This window comes from Elephas maximus, chromosome 13 (genome assembly GCF_024166365.1).
Source record: "Elephas maximus indicus isolate mEleMax1 chromosome 13, mEleMax1 primary haplotype, whole genome shotgun sequence".
NCBI classification, from domain to species: Eukaryota; Metazoa; Chordata; class Mammalia; order Proboscidea; family Elephantidae; genus Elephas; species Elephas maximus.
Window position 1 is genome coordinate 71,987,022 of NC_064831.1, and position 15,930 is coordinate 72,002,951.

At 40.6% G+C, this 15,930-nt stretch overlaps 1 non-coding gene across 1 annotated transcript; it reads right to left on the reverse strand.

The window, feature by feature from the left end:
- Nucleotides 1-15,456: 15,456 nt before the first annotated feature.
- On the reverse strand, nt 15,457-15,563 carry LOC126057558 (U6 spliceosomal RNA). Its single transcript, XR_007512638.1, has one exon. It is a non-coding gene; the product is annotated as a U6 spliceosomal RNA (small nuclear RNA).
- Between the last annotated feature and the right edge of the window lie 367 nt (nt 15,564-15,930).

Below are 15,930 nucleotides of genomic sequence, written 5' to 3' on the forward strand. Positions count from 1 at the left end.
GATGTGTTTTCATTCTCATTTGATTCTAGGAATTCTTTTTATTCCCTCTTTGATTTCCCAGTTGTTTTTAAGCAAAGTGTTATTTAGTTCCCACGCGTTTGATTTTTTCCTTGATCTTCCTGTTATTGATTTCTACTTTTATGGTGTTGTGATCAGAGAGAATGCTTTTTGATGTTTTGGATTTCATTGAGAGTTGCTTTGTGGCCTAAAATGTGGTCTATTCTGGATAATGTTCCATGTGTGTTGGAAAAGAATGTATAATTTTCTGCTGTTGGGTGAAGTGTTCTATATATTTCTATGAGCCACAGCCTTTAGGTCTTCTATGTGTTTGTTGAGTTTCTTTCTAGATGTTCTATCCTTTACCAAGAGTGGTGTGTTAAAGTCTACTACTGTTATTGGAGAACTGTCTAATTCCCTTTTCAGTGCTATTAGAGCTTGTTTTATGTATTTTGGAGTCCTGTTGTTAGGTGTGTAGATACTTATTAAGGTTATGTCTTCCTGGTGGATTGTCCCTTTAATCATTACATAATGTCCTTCCTTGTCTTTTATGGTTGATTTTGCCTTAAAGTCCCTTTTATCTCAGATTAGTATGGCCACTTCTGTCCTTTCATGATCATGTTTGCTTGACACATTTTTTCCATCCTTTGATTATTAGTATGTCTTTGTGTCTAAGGCATGTATCTTGTAGACAGCATATTGATGGGTTGTGTTTTGTTTTGTTTTGTTTTATCCATTCTGCTGCTCTCTGTCTCTTCATGGGTGCATTTAAGTGATTTACCTTCAGTGTGTTCATCAATAAATATGAGTTTATTGCTGTCATATTGTTGTGCTTTTTTTTCTTGTGGTACTGACATTTTCTTTGTTCATCTTACTTTCCTGTGCTGAATCCCTTTTGTTTGTACATTTTCTTTTCTTTGGTTAGTATAGATTTTGTGTTTACTAAGACTTTATGTTTTTCTTCTTTTTTATTCTGGGTGAGTAGGCTTTTTGCCTTTCTCTGTGGTTACCTTGAAATTTATCCTTATTTTCCTAAGTTTGAAGCAGTTTTTTATTGCTTGATATGGCCTTGACTTCCTCTCCATTTGAAATTTCTATACCTACACAGTTTATTCCTCCTTTAACTGTTTTGACATACAGATTGATGTCTCTGTTTCCATGTTTTAAGCCTTTTAGCTTTGTTTTATTATTGAGAGTTCTTTACCTAGGTTGGTATCTGGTGACGCTCCCCCGTGTCCTAGACCATGGTGTTGTTACTAATGTTGTTGATTATCTAACTGAAGAACTCCCTTTAATATTTCTTGTAAGTTTGGCTTGATTTTTACAGATTCTGTTTATCTGGAAATGTCCTAACTTCACCATTGTATTGAGAGAGAGTTTTTTTTTTTTTTTTAATTAATTTTTATTAAGCTTCAAGTGAACATTTACCATTCCAATCAGTCTGTCACATGTAGGTTTACATACATCTTACTCCCTTCTCCCATTTGCTCTCCCCCTATTGAGTCAGCCCCCACAGTCTCTCGTTTCGTGCCAATTTTGCCATCTTCCCTCTCTCTCTATCTTCCCATCCCCCCTCCAGTCAAGAGTTGCCAACACACTCTCCCGTGTCCACCTGATTTAATTAGCTCACTCTTCATCAGCATCTCTCTCCCCCCCACTGACCAGTCCTTTTCATGCCTGATGATTTGTCTTCGGAGATGGTTCCTGTCCTGTGTCATCAGAAGTTCTGGGGAGCATTGTCTCTGGGATTCCTCTAGTCGCAATCATACCATTAGGTATGGTCTTTTAATGAGAATTTGGTGTCTGTATCCCATTGGTCTCCTGCTCCCTCAGGAGTTGTCTGTTGTGCTCCCTGACAGGGCAGACATCGATTGTGGCCGGGCACCAACTAGTTCTTCTGGTCTCAGGATAATGTAGGTCTCTGGATCATGTGGCCCTTTCTGTCTCTTGGGTTCTTAGTTGTCGTGTGACCTTGGTGTTCTTCCTTTGCCTTTGCTCCAGGTGGGTTGAGACCAATTGATGTATCTTAGATGGCCGCTTGTTGGCATTTAGGACCCCAGGCGCCACAATTCAAAGTGGGATGCAGAATGTTTTCATAATAAAATTATTTTGCCTATTGACTTAGAAGTCCCCTCAAACCATGTTCCCCAGACCCCAGCCCCTGCTCCGCTGACCTTTGAAGCTTTCATTTTATCCCGGAAACCTCTTTGCTTTTAATCCAGTCCAATTAGGCTGACCTTCCTTGTATTGAGTGTTGTCTTTCCCTTCACCCAAAGCAGTTCTTATCTACAGATTGATCAATAAAAAGCCCTCTCCCTCCCTCCCTCCCTCCCCCCTTTGTAACCACATAAGTATGTGTTCTTCTCCGTTTTTTCTATTTCTCAAGATCTTATAATAGTGGTCTTATACAATATTTGTCCTTTTGCAACTGACTCATTTCGCTCAGCATAATGCCTTCCAGATTCCTCCATGTTATGAAATGTTTCAGAGATTCGTCACTGTTCTTTATCGATGCATAGTATTCCATTGTGTGAATATACCACAATTTATTTACCCATTCGTCCGCTGACGGACATCTTGGTTGCTTCCAGCTTTTTGCTATTGTAAACAGAGCTGCAATAAACATGGGTGTGCATATATCTGTTTGTGTGAAGGCTCTTGTATCTTTAGGGTATATTCTGAGGAGTGGGATTTCTGGGTTGTATGGTAGTTCTATTTCTAACTGTTTAAGATAACGCCAGATGGATTTCCAAAGTGGTTGTACCATTTTACAATCCCACCAGCAGTGTATGAGAGTTCCAATCTCTCCGCAGCCTCTCCAACATTTATTATTTTGTGTTTTTTGGATTAATGCCAGTCTAGTTGGTGTGAGATGGAATCTCATCGTAGTTTTAATTTGCATTTCTCTAATGGCTAATGATTGAGAGCATTTTCTCATGTATCTGTTGGCTGCCTGAATATCTTCCTTAGTGAAATGTGTGTTCATATCCTTTGCCCACTTCTTGATTGGGTTGTTTGTCTTTTTGTGGTTGAGTTTTGACAGAATCATGTAGGTTTTAGAGATCAGGCGCTGGTCGGAGATGTCATAGCTGAAAATTCTTTCCCAGTCTGTAGGTGGAGAAGTCTTTAGATGAGCATAGGTGTTTGATTTTTAGGAGCTCCCAGTTATCTGGTTTCTCTTCATCATTTTTGGCAATGTTTTGTATTCTGTTTATGCCCTGTATTAGGGCTCCTAGGGTAGATCCTATTTTTTCTGCCATGATCTTTATCGTTTTAGTCTTTATGTTTAGGTCTTTGATCCACTTGGAGTTAGTTTTTGTGCATGGTGTGAGGTATGGGTCCTGTTTCATTTTTTTGCAAATGGATATCCAGTTATGCCAGCACCATTTGTTAAAAAGACTATTATTTCCCCAATTGACTGACACTGGTCCTTTGTCAAATATCAGCTGCTCATACGTGGATGGATTTATATCTGGGTTCTCAATTCTGTTCCATTGGTCTATGTGCCTGTTGTTGTACCAGTACCAGGCTGTTTTGACTACTGTAGCTATATAATAGGTTCTGAAATCAGGTAGGGTGAGGCCTCCCACTTTCTTCTTCTTTTTCAGTAATGTTTTGCTTATCCGGGGGTTCTTTCCTTTCCATATGAAATTAGTGATTTGTTTCTCTATCCCCTTAAAGTATGACATTGGTATTTGGATTGGAAGTGCGTTATATGTATGAATGGCTTTTGGTAGAATAGACATTTTTACTATGTTAAGTCTTCCTATCCATGAGCAGGGTATGTTTTTCCACTTAAGTATGTCCTTTTGAATTTCTTGTAGCAGAGTTTTATAGTTTTCTTTGTATAGGTCTTTTACATCCTTGGTAAGATTTATTCCTAAGTATTTTATCTTCTTGGGGGCTACTGTGAATGGTATTGATTTGGTTATTTCCTCTTCGGTGTTCTTTTTGTTGATGTAGAGGAATCCAAGTGATTTTTGTATGTTTATTTTATATCCTGAGACTCTTCCAAACTCTTCTCTTAGTTTCAGTAGTTTTCTGGAGGATTCCTTAGGGTTTTCCATGTATACGATCATGTCATCTGCAAATAGTGATAGCTTTACTTCCTCCTTACCAATCTGGATACCCTTTATTTCTTTGTCTAGCCTAATTGCCCTGGCTAGGACTTCAAGTACGATGTTGAATAAGAGCGGTGATAAAGGGCATCCTTGTCTGGTTCCCGTTCTCAAGGGAAATACTTTCAGGTTCTCTCCATTTAGAGTGATAGTGGCTGTTGGCTTTGCATAGATGCCCTTTATTATGTTGAGGAATTTTCCTTCAATTCCTATTTTGGTAAGAGTTTTTATCATAAATGGGTGTTGAACTTTGTCAAATGCCTTTTCTGCATCAATTGATAAGATCATGTGGTTTTTATCTTTTGTTTTATTTATGTGATGGATTACATTAATGGTTTTTCTGATATTAAAGCAGCCTTGCATACCTGGTATAAATCCCACTTGATCAGGGTGTATTATTTTTTTGATGTGTTGTTGGATTCTATTGGCTAGAATTTTGTTGAGGATTTTTGCATCTATGTTCATGAGGGATATAGGTCTAAAATCTTCTTTTTTTGTAATGTCTTTACCTGGTTTTGGTATCAGGGAGATGGTAGCTTCATAGAATGAGTTGGGTAGTATTCCGTCTTTTTCTATGCTTTGAAATACCTTCAATAGTAATGGTGTTAAGTCTTCTCTGAAGGTTTGGTAGAACTCTGCAGCGAAGCCGTCTGGGCCAGGAGTTTTTTTTGTTGGAAGTTTTTTGATTACCATTTCAATCTCTTTTTTTGTTGTGGGTCTATTTAGTTGTTCTACTTCTGAATGTGTTAGTTTAGGTAGGTAGTATTTTTCCAAGAATTCATCCATTTCTTCTAGGTTTTCAAATTTGTTAGAGTACAATTTTATGTAGTAATCTGATATGATTCTTTTGATTTCATTTGGTTCTGTTGTGATGTGGTCTTTCTCGTTTCTTATTAGGGTTATTTGTTTCCTTTCCTGTTTTTCTTTAGTCAGTCTAGCCAATGGTTTATCAATTTTGTTAATTTTTTCAAAGAACCAGCTTTTGGCTTTGTTAATTCTTTCAATTGTTTTTCTGTTCTCTAATTCATTTAGTTCTGCTCTTAATTTTATTATTTGTTTTCTTCTGGTGCCTGATGGGTTCTTTTGTTGTTCACTTTCTATTTGTTCAAGTTGTCAGGACAGTTCTCTGATTTTGGCTCTTTCTTCTTTTAGTATGTGTGCATTTATCGATATAAATTGGCCTCTGAGCACTGCTTTTGCTGTGTCCCAGAGGTTTTGATAGGAAGTATTTTCATTCTCGTTGCTTTCTAAGGATTTCCTTATTCCCTCCTTGATGTCTTCTATAACCCAGTCTTTTTTCAGGAGGGTATTGTTCATTTTCCAAGTATTTGATTTCTTTTCCCTAGTTTTTCTGTTATTGATTTCTAGCTTCATTGCCTTGTGGTCTGAGAAGATGCTTTGTAATATTTCGATGTTTTGGATTCTGGAAAGATTTGTTTTATGACCTAATATGTGGTCTATTCTAGAGAATGTTCCATGTGCACTAGAAAAAAAAGTGTATTTTGCAGCAGTTGGGTGGAGAGTTCTGTATAAGTCAATGAGGTCAAGTTGGTTGATTGTTGTAAGTAGGTCTTCCGTGTCTCTATTGAGCTTCTTACTGGATGTCCTGTCCTTCTCCGAAAGTGGTGTGTTGAAGTCTCCTACTATAAATGTGGAGGTGTCTATCTCACTTTTCAATTCTGTTAAAATTTGATTTATGTATCTTGCAGCCCTGTCATTAGGTGCGTAAATATCTAATATGGTTATGTCTTCCTGATCAATTGTCCCTTTTATCATTATATAGTGTCCTTCTTTATCCTTTGTGGCAGATTTAAGTCTAAAGTCTATTTTGTCAGAAATTAATATTGCTACTCCTCTTCTTTTTTGCTTATTGTTTGCTTGATATACTTTTTTCCATCCTTTGAGTTTTAGTTTGTTTGTGTCTCTAAGTCTAAGGTGTGTCTCTTGTAGGCAGCATATAGACGGATCGTGTTTCTTTATCCAGTCCGAGACTCTCTGTCTCTTTATTGCTGCATTTAGTCCATTTACATTCAGCGTAATTATAGATAAATAAGTTTTTAGTGCTGTCATTTTGATGCCTTTTCATGTGTGTTGTTGTCCATTTCATTTTTCCACATGCTTTTTTGTGCTGAGACGTTTTTCTTAGTAGCTTGTGAGATCCTCATTTTCATAATGTTTAACTTTGTGTTTATTGAGTCGTTACGTTTTTCTTGGCTTTTTTCTTGAGTTATGGAATTGATATTCCTTTTTGTGGTTACCTTTTTATTTACCCCTATTTTTCTAAGTAAAAACCTAACTTGTATCCTTCTATATCGCCTTGTATCACTCTCCATCTGGCAGTTCAATGCCTCCTATATTTAGTCCCTCTTTTTGATTATTGTGATCATTTATCTATTGATTTCCATGATTTCCTGTTATGTGTATTATTTTGTTTATTTATTTATTTTTTAGAATTAGTCTTTGTTTGTTTTTGTGCTTTCCCTATTTGAGCTGCGTTGATATCAGGACATTCTGTTTTGTGACCTTGTATTGTGCTGGTACCTGATATTATTGGTCATCCGGCCAAACAATCTCCTTTAGCATTTCTTGCAGTCTTGGTTTAGTTTTTGCAAATTCTCTAAACTTGTGTTTATCTGTAAATATCTTAATTTCGCCTTCATATTTCAGGGAGAGTTTTGCTGGATATATGATCCTTGGTTGGCAGTTTTTCTCATTCAGTGCTCTGTATACTTCGTCCCATTCCCTTCTTGCCTGCATGGTTTCTGCTGAATAGTCTGAATTTATTCTTATTGATTCTCCCTTGAAGGAAACCTTTCTTTTCTCCCTGGCTGCTTTTAAAATTTTCTGTTTGTCTTTGGTTTTGGCAAGTTTGATGATAATATGTCTTGGTGTTTTTCTTTTTGGATCAATCTTAAATGGGGTTCGATGAGCATCTTGGATAGATATCCTTTCGTCTTTCATGATGTCAGGGAAGTTTTGTGTCAGGATTTCTTCAACTATTTTCTCTGTGTTTTCTGTCCCCCCTCCCTGTTCTGGGACTCCAATCACTCGCAAGTTATCCATCTTGATAGAGTCCCACATGATTCTTAGGGTTTCTTCATTTTTTTTAATTCTTTCATCTGATTTTTTTTCAGCTATGTTGGTGTTATTTCCCTGGTCCTCCAGAAGTCCCAGTCTACATTCTAATTGCTCGAGTCTGCTCCTCTGACTTTCTATTGCATTGTCAAATTCTGTAATTTTATTGTTAATCTTTTGGATTTCTACATGCTGTCTCTCTATGGATTCTTGCAACTTGTTAATTTTTCCACTATGTTCTTGAATAATCTTTTTGAGTTCTTCAACAGTTTTATCAGTGTGTTCCTTGGCTTTTTCTGCATTTATCCTAATTTCATTTGTGATATCTTTAAGCATTCCGTAAATTAGTTTTTTATATTCTGTATCTGATAATTCCAGGATTGCATCTTCATTGGGGAAAGATTTTGATTCTTTTGTTTGGGGGGTTGGAGAATCTGTCATGGTCTGTTTCTTTATGTGGTTTGATATGGACTGCTGTCTCTGAGCCATCACTGGGAAACTAGATTTTCCAGGTAGTCAGCTAAAAAAAAATGCAGTCAGATTCCTATCTGAATTCTCCCTCTGGCTCCGGGTATTCGGATGTTAATGGCGCTGCCTGGGGAGGGTGGGAGAGGGATCAGAGAGCTAGGAGTGTAGCACCACAGAATATAGAGCTGAACACCGCATTCACGCTCCACCCCCGTCCGCCAAAATCCGGGCGGAACGGGTCCCCGGCTATGACGCTGCTTTCCTTGCTCGGAGACCAGTCATTTTCTCCCGGGGACTTCTGCCTCCGGTGCGCGGCACCGCTCGCGTGCACTGGGTGGGCGTTTCCCGCAAGAACGGTTGGGCCCGCCCCCAGGGTCTATTCAGGTGAATATAATTGGGTCCCGCGGTCACGCCCCGCCCGTACGCACGCCCAAATCCCAGCAGGACGACTTCCCGGCTGGGACGCTGCTTTCCCCGTTCCGGGACCAGTCACTTCCTCCCAGGGACTTCTCCTTCCGGTGCGCCACACCTCTCGCACGAACTGGGTAGGTGTCACCCGCACGGCCAGGTGGGCCCGCCCCCTGGGTCAATTCAGGGGAATAAAAATGGACCCCGCGCTCAAGCCCTGCCCACGCGCGCACGTGCGCCCCAAACCCCAGCAGAATGGCTCCCCGTCTGGGACGCTGCTTTCCCCGCTCTGAGACCAGTCACTTCTGGAGATTTCTCCCTCCGGTGTGCCGCGCCACACGCGCGGACTGGGTGTGCGTCCTCCCGCACGAACGTGTGGGCCCTGCCCCGGGGTCACTTTAGGGAAATATAGCTGACCCCCCACCCCGCTCGCGCCCCGCCCGCTTCTCGCCTAACTCCCGGCGGGACGTTTCACCCGCTGGGACGCTGTTCTCCCCACTCCCAGATCAGTCACTGCCTCCCGGGTGCTTCTCCCTCCGGCTGCGCCTCTATGCCGCCCGCGCCAACCAGCTAGACTTCCTCCCGGGATGGGTTCGGGGGGGAAGGGGTGGGCCCCCCTTCTGTGCTTTCTGCCCCCCGGGCTCTGCCCCAGATCGGGCTCCGAAGGTCACCTGCCTGGTACGCTGGCTCCTGGTTCTGAAAACGGTCACTGTCTGCCCGTATTTGTTCGTTTTCCGTCTCTAAGTCTGTGCTTGTTGTTCAGAGTTCGTAGATTGTTATGTATGTGATCGATTCCCTTGTTTTTCCAAGTCTTTGTTGCAAGAGGGATCCGCGGTAGCATCCACCTAGTCTGCCATCTTGGCCCCACTCCTTGAGAGAGAGTTTTGCAGGATATATTATTCTTGGTTTGCAGTTTTTTTCTTTCAAGGTTTTATATATGTCATCCCATTGCCTTCTTGCCTGCATAATTTCTGCTGAGTAATTAGAGTTTACTCTTATTGTTTCCCCTTTGTTAATGACTTTTCGTTTTTCTCAAGTTGCTTTCAGGATTTCTTCTTTTCTTTGGTTTTGGCAAGTGTGGTTCTGATGACTGGTAACTCTCTTCTGGGGTCTGTGATGATTAAAGTTGTGTGTCAACTTGGCTGGGCCATGATTCTCAGTGTTTTTGCAGTTATGATGTCATTTGACAGCTATGTAATGATGTAATTAACTCTATAATGCGATATGTAATGTAATCATCTGCATGATGAGATGTACTATGAGCAGCCGATCAGTTGAAAAAGAGTTTCCTCGGGGGTGTGGCCTGCTTCCAATATATATGGACTTTCTGGCAAAGCTTGCTGACTTTTGCTAACTCCCAATCCTACATCTGACCTCCAGTTCTTGGAACTTTAGCTAGCGTGTTACCTGCCTACCTTGGCATTCGTCAGCTTCTTTGGTCTGTGAGCCAGTGGCCTGCCATCTTACCTGCTGATCTTGGAATTCATTGGCCTTCACAGCCTGGAGCCAGAAGCCTGCTGTCTGACCTGCTGATTTTTTGGTTCCCCAGCCCCTGCAGCTATGTGAGTCAGGAGAAGCCTCCAGCCTGACCCACAGGCTTGGGGCTTTCTAGCCTCTACAACCACATGTGCCATTTCCATAATATAAATATCTCTCTCTCTGCATATATATATATATACACACACACACACCCATTGCCATTGAGTTGATTCCAACTCATAGCCACCCTATAGGACAGAATAGAACTTCCCCCATAGGGTTTCCAAGGAGCAGCCGGTGGATTCAAACTGCTGACCTTTTGGTTAACAGCCTACCTCTTAAAAACCAGGATATATATATATATATATATATATATAACTCTATGAAGTGCGGTTCTACTCTGCACACATGTTGTTGCCATGAGTCGGAATTGACTTCACAGCAACTGGTTTGGTTTTTTGGCTTATGGTAAAACTCCAGAGAATTTATCATTAGCGTCAAGACCACAGCTAAGTTATCATGATCATCATAGCTATTTAATATTGCTCTGAAAGCACTAGTAATTAAATAACAATAGGAAAAAAAGATGAAAGAAGGAATGTATAACTATCAAAAAGAAACTGCCCAAATTATCATTATTTGAAAACAAAAAATAATTTCTTTAGGAAACTCAGGATAATCAATTGGAAAATTATTAGAACAAATAAGAAAATATGAAACAAATTGTACATGAAAGTTTCCATATATTCCAAAATTTTTTAAATAGAAAGCATACTGAAAAATAGATTCCTTTTGGAATGTCAATAAAATGTATAAAATTCCTAGAAATAACACAAAACAGTAATACATATTGTTCTTATATGAAGGAAACAATGGGTTTCTATTAAAGAACATAAAAGAAGACCTGGAAAAAATAGATACATGTACCATGGCAAAGATAATAATTTCTCAAAATTAATTTACAAAGATAACACAATTCTAATTATAAAACCTCAATAATTTAAACGTAAATATTTAATAAAATTGTTCTTGAGTTCATCCAAAAGACTCAACCCTTAAGAATTATATTCTAGAAAATTATCATTTGGAAACTCTCACAGTAATTTTGATTCAGGCAAGAATCAACAACAAATGCTAAAGCTAGTGAGTGAAAGTTTGATGCATCATAAGATAGTATAGAATTCAAAAGGAACTCCCACATAATACTTATTAATTGCAATGAGAAAATAGTAATTTAATAGCAGAAAAACAAGTTAACATCACTAGAAATAGGAAAAATAGATACCATGTGCCTCCTGATACAAAGCACTGAGAAGGACACAGCTTCATTTGTGTGACATTCCTGCCAAAAATGCACAATCTCAGTCTAATCACGAGGGAACATCAGACAAACACAAATTCAGGGATACTCTGCAAAATACCTGGCCCACACCCTTCAAAAATGTCAAGTTCATGAAAGACAAGTCTGAGGAATTGTTCAAAAATAAAAGAAGCCAAAGAGACATGACTCCTGAATGCAGTGTCTGGTCTGTAATTTTCTTTTGCTACAAAAAGACGTTGGGATATTCAGCAAAATTTGAATAAGATCTGAAGATTAGCTAATAGTATCGTATCAATGCTACTTTCCTAATTTTGATGCTTTTGTTGTTGTTATGTAGGAGATTGTCCTTGTTTTTAGGAACTCCACACTGAAGTACTCAGGGGCAGAGCATCACATCTGCAACTTGCAACTTACTCTCAAACAGTTAAGAAAAATATATATGTGTGTGTGTATATAAAAATATTCATATATAAATGCGAATGCTTGTGTGTGTGTGTGTGTGTAGAGAGAGAGAGAGACAGTGTGTGGTACAAACACTTAATGTATTCACCAGCTAACCAAAAGGTTTGAAGTTCGAGCCCACCCAGAGGTGCCTTGAAAGAAAGGCCTGGCAATCTACTTCTGAAAAATCAGCCACTGAAAACCCTATGGAACACAGTTCTACTCTGACACACATAGGGTCGCTATGAGTCAAGATTGACTCTATACATAGAGAGAGAGAGAGAGAATGACAAAGCAAACGTTGTAAAATGTTTAAAACTTGGGAAATCCAGTGAAGGATATATGGGATTTTTCTGTGCTAGTCTTACAACCTTCTATAAATTGAAATTGTGTCAAAATACCGAGTTTAAACTAAGGGCTGCAGCCCGAGGGCAGCTTTCGTTCCAAGTTTTGAGTGGGACACCTCACTGTAGTCCCGATGCTCAGATAAAAACTAATCTTACAATCAAAAACTTATATAAACACATACATGCACACATACCTACACATTTGGATATGTACAAGCCTGCATAATATTTAAATCATGAAAAATAACCCAAGCAGAAGACAATCCATGGCAGAGATTTAGAAAGGTTACAACAATCTCCTGCGTTTCAGCCATTGCAGCGTGTGAGTCAATGTGTCTTCAGTCACCTGGGCGTAGAATTAAGTCTCCCGTTCACAAGTCTAATTCGATGAGGAGTGAAGGGGTTTAGAAAACAAACTTCTTGAAGGTTGAAACCTAAATTTTACAAAGCGACAGTACGTAGCATCAAAGGCATTGCAGAAGTGACAAGACCTTCCTTCTGATCTGATTCCATCTGGATACAAATTCTACTGAGGCTTTATTAAACCTTTTCTGAAGATTCAACTATGCAAGAGAAGACAAAAACACTCCCACTTCTTGGGAAAACTTGAAAAGAACAGGCATCTCATCACTGTTGGTTAAAAATAGCCATCTCTATTCAGAGCTCATTAGAGAGGGCAGTGAGAACTTGTGCCTGCTTGAATGTACACCCCCACCCCAAATGTATGGAGCCCAGGGCAGAGACAGAGGCTCTCTTAGCTATCACATAAGCTGAGAATGTTCAAGGCCTGGAAATCCCAAACCATAATTACTACTTCTCCAGCTGGAGTGAAACCAACCATACCTAATGGCTCTAAAAGAGACAAATAAAATCTGTTCTTGTTGTTTGGGGTAAACCAGCACTGGAAATCATCACACATCAGCCCTACATCTAGGCCCTCAAACAGTGAGGGAATCTCTACAAACACAGATGGAACCCAGTTCTAGGTGCCTAATGGGAAAACTAGGTTAAACTTCATTAGAAACTAAACTCGGCCCACGTGAGGATGGAAGGCTCAGAATCCAGGTCTTGTTTTTCATAATTGTTGTTGTTGCTGTTGGCTGCTGTTGAGTCAGCCCCCAAACCATGGTGACCCCACGCACAATGGAATGCATTGCTGCCTGGTCCTGTACCATCCCCTGATGATGGGTTACAGATCAGACCATTGTGATGATAGGGGTTTCGTGGGCTGATTTTGGAAGTAGACTGCCAGGCCTTTCTTCCTAGCCTATCTTAGTCTGGAAGCTCCACTGAAACCTGTTTAGCATCATAGCAACATGCAAGCCTCCACTAGTAGACAAATGGTAGCTGCACTAGAGGATCATTGGTCAGGAATTGAACCCAGGTCTCTCACATGGAAGGCAAGAATTCTACCACTGAACCACCACTGCCCTCTCTTCAGAGTAGTAGGGTACTACTGTAACCGATTTTCCCCCAAAAGCAGAGTCTGAGGCAAAGGATCAAGTCCAGGTAGTATATTTTGAAAATGATCCAGGGAACAAGAGTAGAGGAACTGGGGAGAGCACAACAAGAAAGGAGAAACACCAGTCAAGGGTTGCAACTGGTGATGTCTGTGGGCAACTGGGACACAGTCCTGGTGCGGCCCTCTGAGGAGCTATGCAGAACGTACCTCAAAACCATCTACTCAAGACATGGAAAAGAGAGGTTTTATTCATTAGCTTCCATTCCCTGTTGGCCAGGGATTACTTTAGGGGGTGTTAACTCCCTCATGGAGTCCCTGTGTGGCATAAATGGGGAAGTGCTGGGCTTTTAACTGAAAGGTTGAAGATTTGAGTTCACCCTGAGGCACCTTGGAAGAAAGTTCCAGTGATCTACTTCCAAAAAATCGGCCATTGAAAACCCTATGGAAGACCAGACTTAATGGTCTGACTGAGACTAGAAGGACCCCAGAGGTCATTGTCTCCAGACATTCTGTTAGGTCAAGACTGGAACCATTCCCAAAGCCAACTCTTCAGACAGGGATTGGACCGGACTATAAGACAGGAAATAATAATGGTGAAGAGTGAGCTCCTCGGCTCAAGTAGACACACGAGACTATGTGGGCAGCTCCAGTCTGGAGGCGAGATAAGAAGGAAGAGGGGGACAGGAGCTGGCTGAGTGGACATGGGAAATACAGAGTGGAGAGGAGGAGTGTGCTGTCTCGCTGGGGGAGAACAACTAGGAGTACATAGCAAGATGTACATAAATTTTTGAATGAGAGGGTGATTTGGTTTGTAAACTTTCACTTAAAAAAAAAGAAAGAAAACTCTATGGAACACAGTTCTGCTCTGACACACATGGGGTCACTATGAGTCAGGATTGACTCAATGGCAACTAGAAGAAGCAGTCATTAGTAAAAAAAAAAAAATATGTGCCCTTAATTAAGTACTTATGCTCCAGACCTTGAACTAAGTCCACATTATCTCATTTAAACCTCAGAACAACCTCAAAAGATACATGCTATGATTTTCACTTTATAGAAATAGAAAGCAAGGCCAAGTTGGTTAAGAAACGTGTCCAAGACTACAGCACTAGCCAAGTGTAAGATCCAGAGCCCTCTGTATTTTCATTGTATTAAAAACTTCTTCTCTTTATGAAGCCAGGACTCTCTCTGGGCCCATTGGTTACAGTTTAGCTCCTTGGCCCTCACGAAGTACATCATTCCTCAAATGTTTGCAGGCTCCACAGGGAAGTGGGAAGCTCCTGGCCACTGGAGGAGGACAGGATTATAGATGAATTTAATGTTTGGGGGAAAATTGAAGCAGGAGATAGAAAAAGAAAACAACAACAAAAAAGTGTGTCAGGGAAGAAAAACTCAGTGAGAAAGAGAATGGGGTGGATCAGGGCGGGATGTGAAAGTCAAAATGAAAGTCTACCTCTGAGAAGGGTGAGGTTGGTGCAAAGGTGAAAACGTTCAGGCACCCTGCAAACATTTGGCAGGAACACTGTTATTCACCATTATTTTCTTACAGCAGAAACAGCATTGGGGGTGTAATGCTGGCAGGTGGTCAGGAAATACTGGTTGAAATACAGTGGCCTCCCTGTTTCAGTTTTGAAGAATGTCTTCTGGCTCTTTCAAAGTAACTTCAGACCAAGAAGTTCTTCCTCTCTCAAGAGAACAAAGAGAGAAACATTCAAAAAGACAAGCAGGGAAAAGACAGAGATTTCGATGACTACAAGGTAGATGCTTAACTCATTACTTGATTCATTAAATGTGCAGCTCTCTGCAGTGGAGCAGCGTCGCTCAGAGCATGGTCCACAAACCAGGAGTATCAGCATTCCTGGAAGCTTGTTAAAACGTAAACTCTTGAGCCTCGCCCCAGACCTCTGGAATCATACTATTTCTCAGTTACGCCCAGAAGTCTGTTTTTTTTTTTTTTGCTAGAAAATAATTTTTTATTGAAATCCCACCAGCTGCACGATCTATTCCTGACATTAAGTTTCTTCTCCTTTTACAATTCTGTCTCTCTTAAGTAGTCCCATGAATACTTTCTTCTCCCCCATACTCTGGAAGTGGCCATGGCCAAACTTGGAGGTGGTGTCGATGAACTTAAGGTCCATCTTCTACAGGGCCTGGGGTTTGGTCTGTACCAGCAAGGACTTGCAGAGAGTGAGTACTCGCTTCGCTTCTTAGTTCCCACCACGCAGCCGTTCAGCATCATAACAAAGTTGTTAGTACTTCACCAGGGTGGACAAAGCCACCCAGAGGGTTGATGCTCTTGTCAGACAGATTGTAATGCGTGGAGGCAGTATTTTTGATTGGAAAAATGCAGAACGCTTCACAAATTTGTTTGTCATCCTTACGCAGGGGGCCTGCTAATCTTCCTTGTTTCATACCAATTTTAGTATATGTGCTTCCGAAGCGAGCACCAGAAGTCTGTATTTTAGCAGCTCTCCTGGAGATTCTTAGGCAAGTTAGTGCAAATAGTTAAGGTGCTCAGCTAATAACTGAAAGGTTGGTTGTTCAAGTCCACCCAGAAGAGCCTTGGAAGAAGGCCTGGAGATCTACTTCCAAAAAAATAAGCCATTGAAAAACTCTACGGACTGCAGTCATATTCTGACACATGTGGGGCCACCATGAGTCCAAATCAACTCAATGACAACTGGTTTGCAGTGGAGGACCCAAAAGAATGTGCAAAGAACTCTACAGAAAATCAAGCAGAAGTAAAGGGCCCAGCTGAGACAAAAGCATGATTGTAAAACGGATTGGCTCAGACTCTGATCGCCATTTTCCTTC